The sequence below is a fragment of the Macaca mulatta genome, chromosome 20, assembly GCF_049350105.2.
Source record: "Macaca mulatta isolate MMU2019108-1 chromosome 20, T2T-MMU8v2.0, whole genome shotgun sequence".
NCBI classification, from domain to species: Eukaryota; Metazoa; Chordata; class Mammalia; order Primates; family Cercopithecidae; genus Macaca; species Macaca mulatta.
In genome coordinates, this window is record NC_133425.1 from 16689342 (window position 1) to 16702629 (window position 13288).

General features: G+C 45.6%; 1 pseudogene; it reads right to left on the reverse strand.

The window, feature by feature from the left end:
* Positions 1-9525: 9525 nt before the first annotated feature.
* LOC717839 (large ribosomal subunit protein eL15 pseudogene) lies at positions 9526-10161 on the reverse strand (annotated as a pseudogene).
* Between the last annotated feature and the right edge of the window lie 3127 nt (positions 10162-13288).

The following is a 13288-nucleotide window of genomic DNA, read 5'->3' on the forward strand; positions in this document are numbered from 1 at the left end:
GAGAATGGCGTAAACCCGGGAGGCGGAGCTTGCAGTGAGCTGAGATCCGGCCACTGCACTCCTGCCTGGGCGACAGAGCGAGACTCCGTCTCAAAAACAAACAAACAAAAAAGACCAGCCATGGCAACATGGCAAGACCCTTTCTCTACAAAAAAATTTTAAAAAATAAAAATCAGCCGGAAGTGGTGGCATGTACCTGTGGTCCCAGCTCCTCGGTGGGCTGAGGTGGGAAGACGGCTTGAGCCCAGGAGGTCAAGGCTGCAGTGAGCCATGATTGTACCACTGCACTCCAGCCTGGACGCCAGAGCTCCTGCTCACAAATACCAAAAACTAAAAACCAAAAATTATATATTACATTTATATATGTAATAAAGGCAGGGTTATATTTATTTTCTCTTCTGATTTTAAAAGAATTAAAACATTTACATGGCCCCTAAAAGTACTGTGGGCCTTATGCACCATGCTTCCTGTAAGTTCATAGGCCCTGGCTGCTGGAAGGAAGGAAAAAGAGAAAACATGCCAAATATGTAAAGTGCTTAGCACGGCACTGGGCCTGGCTCTTTGTAACTTAATAAATGGTGATCAAAAATTAAAAAGGGCAGTGCAGGCCGGGTGCAGTGGCTCACGCCTGTAATCTCAGCACTTTGGGAGGCCTGGCGGGCGGATCACGAGGTCAGGAGTTTGAGACCAGCCTGGGCAACACAGTGAAACCCTGTCTCTACTAAAAAATACAAAATTAACCAGGCATGGTGGCACACACCTGTAATCCCACCCACCTGGGATGACTGAAGCAGGAGAATTGCTTGAACCCGGGAGGTGGAGGTTGCAGGGAGCCGAGATCATGCCATTGCACTCCAGCCTGGGCAACAAGAGTGAAACTCTGTCTCAAAAAAAAAAAAAAAAAAAAAAAAGGCAGGGGGTGCAGTGCAGAGAAGAGAGTGTAACCCTGGAGAACTCTGCAGAGCTTTTGTTTTCGTTTTGTTTGTTTGTTTGAGATGGAGTCTCGCTCTGTCACCTAGCCTAGCACAATCTCTATGCATTGAAACCTCCGCCTCCTGGGTTCAAGTGATTCTCCTGCCTCAGCCTCCTGAGTAGCTGGGATTACAGGTGCCAGCCACCACCATGCCCGGCTAATTTGTTGTATTTTTAGTAGAGATGTGGTTTCACTATATTGGCCAGGCTCGTCTTGAACTCCTGACCTCAGGTGATCTGCCCGCCTTGGCCTCCCAAAGTGGTGGGATTACAGGCGTGGGCCACCGCACCCGGCCTTCGGAGCTTTCTTTATTGGCATGCACTGGGACTTGCAGACTCAGCTTCAGCTGAATGCAAGTAACATAGTTCCTGGGTCCATGTTTTCTCACTGTGTCCACAAGAGTCTTGCAAGAGATTCTGCAAAAAGACGCACAGTCTATGGCATTTATTTTGAGAGAAGAGAAAGTATATGTTTAGGGACATGTGCATGAAGAATTCTGGAAGGATAAAGCAGAGATTAATTTATAGCTGCTACCTATGGGGAAGGATTGATTGGGAATATTGGGAGTAGGTCCAGGAGTGGGAGACAGTCTTTCCACTGTATGCCTACTTACAGTTTTGATGTGTAAACAATGATAATAGAGTGCTGATTCAAAAATCCTAATAATTTCTTTTTTTTTTTCTGCAATGGAGTTTCTATCACCCAGGTCTCAGCTCACTGCAACCTCTGCCTCCTGGGTTCAAGCGGTTCTCTTGCCTCCACCTCCTGAGTAGCTGGAATAACACTTGTGCACCACCACACCCAGCGAATTTTTCTATTTTTAGTAGAGACAGGGTTTCACCATGTTGGCCAGGTTGGTCTCGAACTCCTGACCTCAAGTGATCCGCCTGCCTCAGCCTCCCAATGTGCTGGGATTATAGACGTGAGCCACTGCACCCAGCCAGTTATGTTAAATTTCCCTTACTACTATAATTTTTATAGAAACGGTTTCAAGCATATAAAGAATGTTTGTTATTACTATTATTTATTATTTTCTTTATCATGATGCTTCAGACAAAAGGAACTGCTTAGGACAGCTTATGTCCATAGTTACAGCCTGTAGGCCTTTTTCTTTGCTGTGCCATGTGCTAAGACACCAAGCTTCGTTTCTACGTGTCAAAACCCCACTAGTCTGTCCTCTAATCCCAACACCAATGTCCTGGGTGCCAATGAAGGCTTTCCTCACCTCCACACTGAGACTTTATTGACCTCTCTTGGGGTGCTTATACTGGCTTTGGGTTGAAATCTCTTTTTTCTCCTCTCCCCTTGAAGAAGCATTTCTCTTTGCTTAAGGGAATGTAGAAGCCACAGCAGATCCTAGCAGATATCTGTTACCCTGAAGAAGAGGTCAGGGCCCAGGCATGGTGGCTCATGCCTGTAATCCCAACATTTTGGGAGGTCGAGGTGGGTGGATTATAGAGCCCAGGAGTTCGAAACCAGCTTGGACAATGTGGTAAGACACCCCCACCGACTCCACAAAAAATACAAAAATTAGCCGGGTGTGATGGTGTGTGCCTGTAGAACCAGCCACTCGAAAGCCTGAGTTAGGAGAATCAGCTGAGCCTGGGAAGTTGAGGCTGCAGTGAGCCGAGACTGCACTACTGCACTCCAACCTTCGCGACATGGCAAAACCAGAAGTGGGGCCTTGTCTCATTTCACAAAGTAATAAGAGACTGAGCACGGGGACTCAGGCCTGTAATCCCAGCACTTTGGGAGGCCGAGGCAGCCAGATCACTTGAGGCCAGAGAGTTGGAGACCAGCCTGGCCAACATGGTGAAACCCCATCTCTATTAAAAATACAAAAATTAGCTGGGCGTGGTGGCAGGCGCCTGTAATTCCCAGCTACTGGGAGGCTGAGGCAGGAGAATCTGGGAGGCACTTGAATCTGGGAGGCGGAGGTTGCAATGAGCAGAGATCGAGTCGCTGCGCTCCAGCCTGGGCCACACAGCAAGAACCTATCTCTAAATAAATAAACAAATAAATAAATAAATGGAAAAATAAGAAGAAAGGGTCAGGGCCATTTTTAGAAGGCACTAGATAAGGCCTGCTTGGAATCAGGGAGCGTGGGCAACTGATTGATTTGAAGCCTCCTCTTGTTCTGTTTCCATGACATTGACAGGGACCAGCTTCCATGGCTCAGGAGCTGCTGAGGGTTAACATCCTGTCCTGGGAGGGATCTGACCACACCAATGGCTTTATCATTGCCTAATGGGGGGAGGCCCTGTGGGGGATTTATCAAGGACTGAGAGTGCAGAGGAGCCTCCCACATGCAGTTACTCTGATGGAAACACAGTGGGTGGATTGCGACAGGGGCTGGCAGGCTCGCAGGCAAACAGGGCACACAGGCGGGAACCATCCCCTCCGACCAGATACTCCTATTCCTTTCTGGGGAGGCAGATAAAACAGTGACCAGAACCGAAACCCTGCCCATTCTTCATTTGCAAACTGCAAAGCTCTTAGGCATCTTCCTTAGGTCAGCGCTTTGAGAACTCATGTTCATTTGAGGACTAAAATGAACAATAATAGTGACTGTCCTTCGGAGCCTGCTGGATGCCAGGCCCTTCACAAGTGTCTCCCAGTGCTGGGTGCAGTGACTCACGCCTGTAATCCCAGCACTTTGGGAGGCTGAGGTGGGTGGATCGCTTGAGCTCAGGAGATTGAGACCAGCCTGGGCAACATAGTGAGGACCCTGCCTCTAAAACAAAGAAAAAGGAAAAAAGTAACTCCTGGTGAATTTCCAACTTAGAACGACAGTGGGAGGTGTCCTATTCATGATCTTTAATGCTTTGCTCAAATATCACCTTCTCCGTGAGGCCTACCCTGACCACTCTGCTTAAAACTGCAACCCTCCTTCACCTCCACCCCACATCCCAAGTTCTCTTCACAGCCTTTCCCACCTCTACACACTCCATGATTTACTTATTAAGTATGTTTGTTAGGACACGTGCAGTGACTCATGCCTATAACCCCAGCACTTTGGGAGGCTGAAGTGGGTGGATCACCTGAGGTCAGGAGTTCAAGACCAGCCTGGCCAACGTGGCGAAACCCTGTCTTTAGAAAAATGCAAAAAAAATTGGCCAGCTGTGGTTGTGCGTGCCTGTAGTCCCAGCTACTCAGGAGGCTGAGGCGGGAGAATTGCTTGAACCTGGGAGGGGAGTTTGCAGTGAGCTGAGATCGCACCATTGCACTCCAGCCTGGGCAGTAGAGCTAGACTCCATTTCAAAAAAAAAAAAAAAAAAAAGAAAAAGTATTGCTAAGTCAAAAAGTATAAACAATCTAAATTTTTGTTTTGAGACAAAGTCTCACTCTGTTGCCCAGGCTAGAGTGCAATGGTGCGGTCTCAGCTCACTGCAACCTCTGCCTCTTGGGTTCAAGCGATTCTCCTGCCTCAACCTCCCGAGTAGCTGGGATTACAGCTGTCTGCCACCATGCCCAGCTAACTTTTTGTATTTTTAGTATAGATAGGGTTTCACCATATTGGCCAGGCTGGTCTCACGCTCCTAACCTCGTGATCCGCCTGCCTTGGCCTCCCAAAGTGCTGGGATTACAGGCGAGAGCCACTGTGCCCAGCCCATACAGTTTAATTTTTTTTTTTTTTTAAACAGAGTTTCACTCTGTCACCCAGGCTGGTATGCAATGGTACATTCTCAGCTCACTGCAACCTCTGTCTCCCAGGTTCTAGCCATTCTCCTGACTCAGCCTCCCAAGTAGCTGGGATTACAGGTGCCCACCACCATGCCTGGCTACTTTTTGTAGTTGTTTTTTGTTTTTGTTTTTTTCTTTTTCTTTTTGAGATGGAGTTTTGCTCTTGCTTCCCAAGCTGGAGTGCAATGGTGCCATCTCGGCTCACCACAACCTCTGCCTTCCGGATTCAGGCCATCTTAAGGCCTCAGCCTCCCAAGTAGCTGGGATTACAGGCATGCACCACCACGCCTGGCTAATTTTGTATTTTTAGTAGAGATGGGGTTTCTCCATGTTGATCAGGCTGGTCTCAAACTACTGACCTCAGGTGATCCGCCCGCCTCAACCTCCCAAAGTGCTGGGATTACAGGCGTGAGCTGCCACACCTGGCTCTAGTTTTTGTAGTTTTTAGTAGAGACAGAGTTTCATCATGTTGGTCAGGCTGGTCTCGAACTCCTGACCTTGGTTGATCTGCCTGCTTCGGTCTCCCAGAATACTGGGATCACAGGCGTGAGCTACTGCACCCAGCCCAAACAGTCTAAATTTTAATAAATACTACCAAATAACACTTTCAAAAACAGTATCCATTCAAATTCCCACCAATGGTATATAAAAAGGCTCAATAACAATTGGTAAAATAGGTTTGGCGGGGAGTTCAGCTCTACGCTGCTTAGTTGCTGATATTTGCAACCATAGAATTTTTTTTTTTTTCAGAGACAGAGTCTCGCTTTGTCGCCCAGACTGGAGTGCAATGGCGCCACCAAGGCTCACTGCAACCCTTGCCTCTAGGCTTCAAGTGATCCTCCCGCCTCAGTTTCCCGACTAGCTGGGATTACAGGAGTGCACCACCATGCCCGGCTAATTTTGTATTTTTAGTAGAGACGGGGTTTCACCATGTTGGCCAGGATGGTCTCGAATTCCCGACCTCAGGTAATCTGCCCGCCTTGGTTTCCCAAAGTGCTGGGATTACAGGCATAAGCCACCATGCTGGGCCCTGCAAAGACAGAATCTTAGAGTTGAAAGGGACATAAAAATTCATCGAATTCTTGTCCAACTTCCCGCTCAAGGCAGCAATCATCTGCAATACAGCTTTGTTTTCAGTGCTTCTCTTGTCTGGGACTGGAGTCAAACTCCTCATCTTTGATCTTAAGAAGAAACCAGGCCGGGCGCGGTGGCTCAAGCCTGTAATCCCAGCACTTTGGGAGGCCGAGGCGGGCGGATCACGAGGTCAGGAGATCGAGACCATCCTGGCTGACACGGTGAAACCCCGTCTCTACTAAAAAATACAAAAAACTAGCCGGGCGAGGTGACGGGCGCCTGTAGTCCCAGCTACTGGGGAGGCTGAGGCAGGAGAATGGCGTGAACCCAGGAGGCGGAGCTTGCAGTGAGCTGAGATCCGGCCACTGCACTCCAGCCTGGGCGGCAGAGCGAGACTCCGTCTCAAAAAAAAAAAAAAAGAAGAAACCACCACTGACAGTGGGCTTATCCCATCCAGTAAGTTTGTTATATCACTGGGCCAAAATCTACCTTCCTGGTGGGGCCCCGTGGTTCACGCCTGTGATCCCAGCACTTTGGGAGGCTGAGTAGGGCAGATCACCTAAGGTCAGGAGTCAGAGACCAGCCTGGCCAACATGGCAAAACTCCATCTCTACTAAAAATACAAAACTAGCTGGGTGTGGTGGTGCATGCATGCCTGTAGTCCCAGCTACTTGGGAGGCTGAGGCAGGAGAATCACCTGAACCCAGGAGGCAGAGGTTGCAGTGAGTGGAGATCACTCCACTGCACTCCAGTCTGGGTAACAGAGTGAGATTCCATCGCAAACACACACACACACACACACACACACACACACACACACACACACACACACAGAGTCTACTTTCCTGTAACACACCCACACCCCACCTGTCCTAGCTCTGCTCTCGGGAGTAACACAAAAGAGCTAATCCTTTTCCACATGACAGCCCTTACAATATTTGAAGACTGTATCAAATTTCCCCAGAGCCTTCTTTTTATGGGGTAAAACCTCCCAGTTGTGACCAGACATGTCCTCTCCATAGGAAAGTGCTGACTGGAGTCTCTTCAGCTCAGTGGCCCAGCATAGGAGCTTTAGAATCACTAGGCTTGGGTTCAAGTCCATGTTCCCACCCTTTCCAGCCACCTGACCTGGACTAAATCACTTCTCAGACTTTACTTTCCTCCATTGGATAAACTGCAGAGCAATAGTAGCCATGACATAGGGTTGCTGGTTTGGCCACATTATGATTTTTTTCTTTCTTTCTTTCTTTTTTTTTTTTTTTTGAGACAGAGTTTCACTGTTATTGCCCAGGCTAGAGTGCAGTGGCACAGTCTTGGCTCACTACAACCTCTGCCTCCCAGGTTCAAGTGATTTTCCTGCTTCAGCCTCCCGAGTAGCTGGGATTACAGGCACCCGCTACCATGCCCGGCTAATTGTTTGTATTTTTAGTAGAGACAGGGTTTCTCCATGTTGGCCAGGCTGGCCTCGAACTCCTGACCTCAGGTGATCCACCCACCTTGGTCTCCCAAAGTGCTGGGATTACAGGCGTGAGCCACTGCTAGCTTTTTTTTTTTTTTTTGAGACAGAGTCTTACTCTGTCACCTAGCCTGAAGTGCAGTGGCACGATCTTGGCTCACTGCAACCTCCTCCCAAGTTCAAGCGATTCTCCTGCCTCAGCCTCCTGGTAGCTGGGACTACAGGCACCCGGCACCACACTTGATCACACTGATTTTTTTGGTGGGTTCTTTCCTCCATAAGAAAAAAAGTGTTTTAAATCATAGTTTATGACTGTGTTAGTATAAAGATGAATATAACAAGGCCTGGTGCAGTGGCTCACGCCTGAAATTCCAGCACTTTGGGAGGCCAAGGTGGGAGAATGACTTCATCCCAAGAGTTCAAGACCAGCCTGGGCAACATGGCAAGACCCTTTCTCTACAAAAAATTAAAAAAATAAAAATCAGCCAGAAGTGGTGGCATGTACCTGTGGTCCCAGCTCCTCGGTGGGCTGAGGTGGGAAGACGGCTTGAGCCCAGGAGGTCAAGGCTGCAGTGAGCCATGATTGTACCACTGCACTCCAGCCTGGACGCCAGAGCTCCTGCTCACAAATACCAAAAACTAAAAACCAAAAATTATATATTACATTTATATATGTAATAAAGGCAGGGTTATATTTATTTTCTCTTCTGATTTTAAAAGAATTAAAACATTTACATGGCCCCTAAAAGTACTGTGGGCCTTATGCACCATGCTTCCTGTAAGTTCATAGGCCCTGGCTGCTGGAAGGAAGGAAAAAGAGAAAACATGCCAAATACGTAAAGTGCTTAGCACGGCACTGGGCCTGGCTCTTTGTAACTTAATAAATGGTGATCAAAAATTAAAAAGGGCAGTGCAGGCCGGGTGCAGTGGCTCACGCCTGTAATCTCAGCACTTTGGGAGGACAGGCGGGCGGATCACGAGGTCAGGAGTTTGAGACCAGCCTGGGCAACACAGTGAAACCCTGTCTCTACTAAAAAATACAAAATTAACCAGGCATGGTGGCACACACCTGTAATCCCACCCACCTGGGATGACTGAAGCAGGAGAATTGCTTGAACCCGGGAGGTGGAGGTTGCAGGGAGCCGAGATCATGCCATTGCACTCCAGCCTGGGCAACAAGAGTGAAACTCTGTCTCAAAAAAAAAAAAAAAAAAAAAAAAGGCAGGGGGTGCAGTGCAGAGAAGAGAGTGTAACCCTGGAGAACTCTGCAGAGCTTTTGTTTTTGTTTTGTTTGTTTTTTTTTCTTTTTTTTTTTTTGAGATGGAGTCTCGCTCTGTCACCTAGCCTAGCACAATCTCTACTCACTGAAACCTCTGCCTCCCGGGTTCAAGTGATTCTCCTGCCTCAGCCTCCTGAGTAGCTGGGATTACAGGTGCCAGCCACCACCATGCCCAGCTAATTTGTTGTATTTTTAGTAAAGATGTGGTTTCACTATATTGGCCAGGCTGGTCTTGAACTGCTGACCTCAGGTGATCTGCCCGCCTTGGTCTCCCAAAGTGGTGGGATTACAGGCGTGGGCCACCGCACCCGGCCTGTGGAACTTTCTTTATTGGCATGCATTGGGACTTGCAGACTCAGCTTCAGTTGAGTGCAAGTAACAGAGTTCCTGGGTCCATGTTTTCTCAGCGTGTCCACAAGAGTCTTGCGAGAGATTCTGCAAAAAGACACACAGTCTATGGCATTTATTTTGAGAGAAGAGAAAGTATATGTTTAGGGACATGTGCATGAAGAATTCTGGAAGCATAAAGCAGAGATTAATGTATAGCTGCTACCTATGGGGAAGGATTGATTGGGAATATTGGGAGTAGGTCCAGGAGTGGGAGACAGTCTTTCCACTGTATGCCTACTTTGAGTTTTGACGTGTAAACAATGATAATAGAGTGCTGATTCAAAAATCTTAATAATTTCTTTTTTTTTTTCTTTTGTGATGGAGTCTCACTCTATCTCCCAGGCTGGAGTGCAGTGGCACGATCTCAGCTCACTGCAACCTCTGCCTCCCGGGTTCAAGCGGTTCTCCTGCCTCCACCTCCTGAGTAGCGAGAATAACACTTGTGCACCACCACACCCAGCTAATTTTTCTATTTTTAGTAGAGACAGGGTTTCACCATGTTGGCCAGGCTGGTCTTGAACTCTTGACCTCTGGTGGTCTGCCAGCCTCGTCCTCCCAAAGTGTTAGGATTACACGCTTGAGCCACTGCACCTGGCTCAAAAATCTTTGTAATTTTTTTGACTGTCCTAAATTATTTATTAGGTATGAGTTTTACAAACTTTACTTGTATTAGCGGCAACAGTGGAGATTGAGAGTATTGCGCCTTCTCCAAGCTGCCCGGCAAGAACCACCAACAGTGTGGTGGCACTTATTGCCCTTTCCAAGGCCATGGCTCTTTTGGCCTGCACATGTCAGCTCATGCATCTCCTTGTGCTTGTGAACCGGTTTGGTGATCCACTGGGTGTCAGGATTTCTTCTGATAGCTTTATGGAATGGATCAATGAGGATAACCTCAAAAAATCTGTATGTGGAATCTTCACCAACCCAATAAGAATTCAGGACTCTTAGAGCCCCGCAGTGGCGTCCAACTCACTCCTCTGCAATCAACTGAAGGCTTCAGTTAATACCATGATGGACAGGCTTGCCGTAAGTTGCATCCTTAGGAATTGGGCATTTTCGGCCATCACAGAGAATACGAATCCTATATATAACATAACCTTGCTTGGGCTTGTAGCCCAGCTGGTGCACTTTATTGGGCTGGGTGGGGCGGGGAGCCCCATGGAGAGCAGAGAGCTGGCGGTACTGCCAGCAGCAGACCCTCAGAAGAAAGCTTATGACATCAGACTGCTTCTTTCTCCATAGCTCCTAGGTGTACTTGTATGCACCCATCTTGGCTTACCTGATGGCTGCTGCCAGACAGAAAGGTCAAAAATCTTAATAATTTTTATTTTGAAAAATATATGCATGTGGTTAGAAAAAACTTCGAACAGTTCAAAAGGGTGAAAAGCAATCTCCTTCTTGTACCCAAGGAGTACCTGGTAAGATATAACATCTCATACAGGACTTACAAAACCTCTATGGAAACTATTTTAAAAATGTGTTGAGAGAGTAAAGAAGACCTAAATAAATGGAGAGATATACATGTTCATTAATTGGAAGAGCCTAGACTTAAAGGCGCCAACTCTTGTATTGATTCATAGATCAAATGAAATCCCAATGAAAAGCTCAGCTTTTTTTTTTTTTTTTTTTGGTAGAACTTGACAATCTGATTCCAAAACTGATAGGGGAATAAAAGGGAGTCAGAGTACCCAAGACACTCTTGGGAGGAAAAAACAAAACCAAAAATGAACTGTGGGCTGGGTGCAGTGGCTGACGCCTGTAATCCCAGCACTTTGGGAGGCTGAGGTAGGCAGATCATCTGAGATCAGGAGTTTGAGACCAGCTTGGCCAACATGGTGAAACCCCGTCTCTACTAAAAATACAAAAATTAGCTGGGTGTGGTGGTGGGTGCCTGTAGTCCCAGCTACTTGGGAGGCTGAGGCAGGAGAATCACTTGAACCCAGGAGGCAAAGACTGCAGTGAGCTGAGACTGTGCTACTGCACTCCAGTCTGGCAATAGAGCGAGACTCTGTCTCAAAAAAAAAAAAAAAAAAAAAAGCTAGACATGAAGTTAGGGAGAGGGTAGACAAACCAGAACCCACATTTCTTTTTTGTTGTTGTTGTTTATTTTTCCATTATAGCCATTCTAGCACAATTAGAGTAATGTCTTATTGTGGTCTGTTGAAATATTTTAAAGGAAGTTACAGAGTTCATGATAGATTACATCAAGTGCCATGCTATACATGTCTAAAAATACACGTTTATGGATTAGAAGACTTAATATTGTTAAGATGAAAATACTACCCCAAACTGATCTATAGACTTGATATAATCCCTATGAAAACCCTAATGTCCTTGTTTGCAGACTTGGAAAATTCAAACCTAAAATTCACATGGTATTGCACCCAATAGCTAATCTTGAAAAATGAGCGGAGTTGGAAGACTCTCACTTGGCGATTTCAGAATTTACCACAAAGCAACAATAATCAAAATGTTTGGTCTTGGTAGGAGGATAGGCATATAGATTAGTGGAACAGAATTGAGAGTCTGGAAATAACCCATACATCTATGGTCAATTTTTTTTTTTTTTTTGACAAAGTCTCACTCTGTCACCCAGGCTGGAGTACAAAATTATCATGCCTGTAAGTTCTGAAATATTTTTCTCTTATTATTTCATCTACAGTTTTTTTTTCTTTTTTCTTTTGCTGTGTTTTGTCAGTTTTATTTTTCTGAAATGCTTATTATTTAGATGTGGGATCTTTTTGTGTGACCTTCTAATGTTCTCTATTTTCTCTGATCTATGCAAGATTCCAGCAATTTTTTCTTCTTCTCTTTTCTTCTTTTACTTCTTGCTTTCTTAATTTCTGAGAGCTCCTTTTTGTTCCCTGAATGTTCCTTTTAAAAGATATACTGGTCGGGTGCAGTGGCTCACACCCGTAATACCAGCACTTTGGGAAGCCAGTAGGAGGATCGTTTGAAGTCAGGAATTTCAGAGAAGAATTCTGCAATCTCCTCGCTAAAGGCTGTGGTAGTCATACCTGTACCTATGAATAATTCTACCCAAAGCTGGACATCTTAGCTTACGCCTGTAACCCCAGTACTTTGGGATGCTGAGGCGGGTGGATCACCTGAAGTCAGGAGTTTGAGACAAGCCTGGCCAACATGGTGAAACCCCGTCTCTACTAAAAATACAAAAATTGGCTGGGCGTGGCAGTGCATGCCTGTAATCCCGGCTATTTGGGAGGCTCAGGGAGGAGAACTGTTTGAACCCGGAGCCGAGATCATGCCATTGCACTCCAGTCTGGGCAACGAGTGAAATTCCATCTCAAAAATAAAATAAAATAAAAATAAAAAGTTCTAACCAACGAGGTATGATTGAAAATGACACACATCTTTGTCAATCATACTTCATCAGTTAGAATTATTATTATTATTATTTGAGACAGGGTCTTGCTCTGTTGCCCAGGCTGGAGTGCAGTGTTATGATCTTGGCTCACTGCAGCCTCTTCTTCCCTGGATCAACTGATTCTTCTATCTCAGCCTCCCAAGTAGCTGGGATTACAGGCATGCACCACCATGCCCAGCTAATTTTTTGCATTTTTAGTAGAAATGGGGTTTCACTATGTTGGCCAGGCTTGTCTTGGACTCCTGACCTCAGGTTATCCACCTGCCTTGGCCTCCCAAAGTGCTGGGATTACAGGCGTGAGCCACCATGACTAGACTGGTTAGAATTATTCAGAGAATAATTGAACAATTATTCTGTGAACAACCTGTAAAGAACAACCTGAAAATTAAACAAGGAAAAGAAAATTAAGACAATTCCACTTGCAATAACACCAAAAAGAATAAAAATACTTAGTAATAAATTTAACAAAAGATGTTCAAAATTTGTACACTGAAAGCCATGAAACATTGCTGAAAGACATTAAGGAGGACCTAAACAAATAGAAAGACATCCCATATTCATGGATTGGAAGGCTCAATATTGTTAAGATGTCAACACTACCCAAAGCAATCTACAGATTTAATGCAATTCCAATGGCCTTTTCAGCAGAAATGGAAAAGCTGATTCTCAAATTCATACGGAATTGTAAAAGACTCCAAGTAGCCAAAACATTATTGAAAGAGAAGAACAAAGTTGGAGGACTCACATTTCTTGATTTTAAAGCTTACTACAAAGCTACAGTAATCAATACAGGGTGGTATTAGCATAAGAACAGACATATAAACCAATGAAATAGAATTGAGAATCCACAAATAAACCTATACAATTATGGTCAATTGATTTTCAACAGGTGTGCTAAGACAATTCGATGGGAGAAAAAATAGCCTTTTAAAAAAATTGTCCTAGGACCACTGGATAAACATGTACAAAAGGATGAAGTTGGACTCTAACCTTGCAATTACCTTAAAAATTATAATAAATATAAGAACTAAAACTATAAAACTCTTA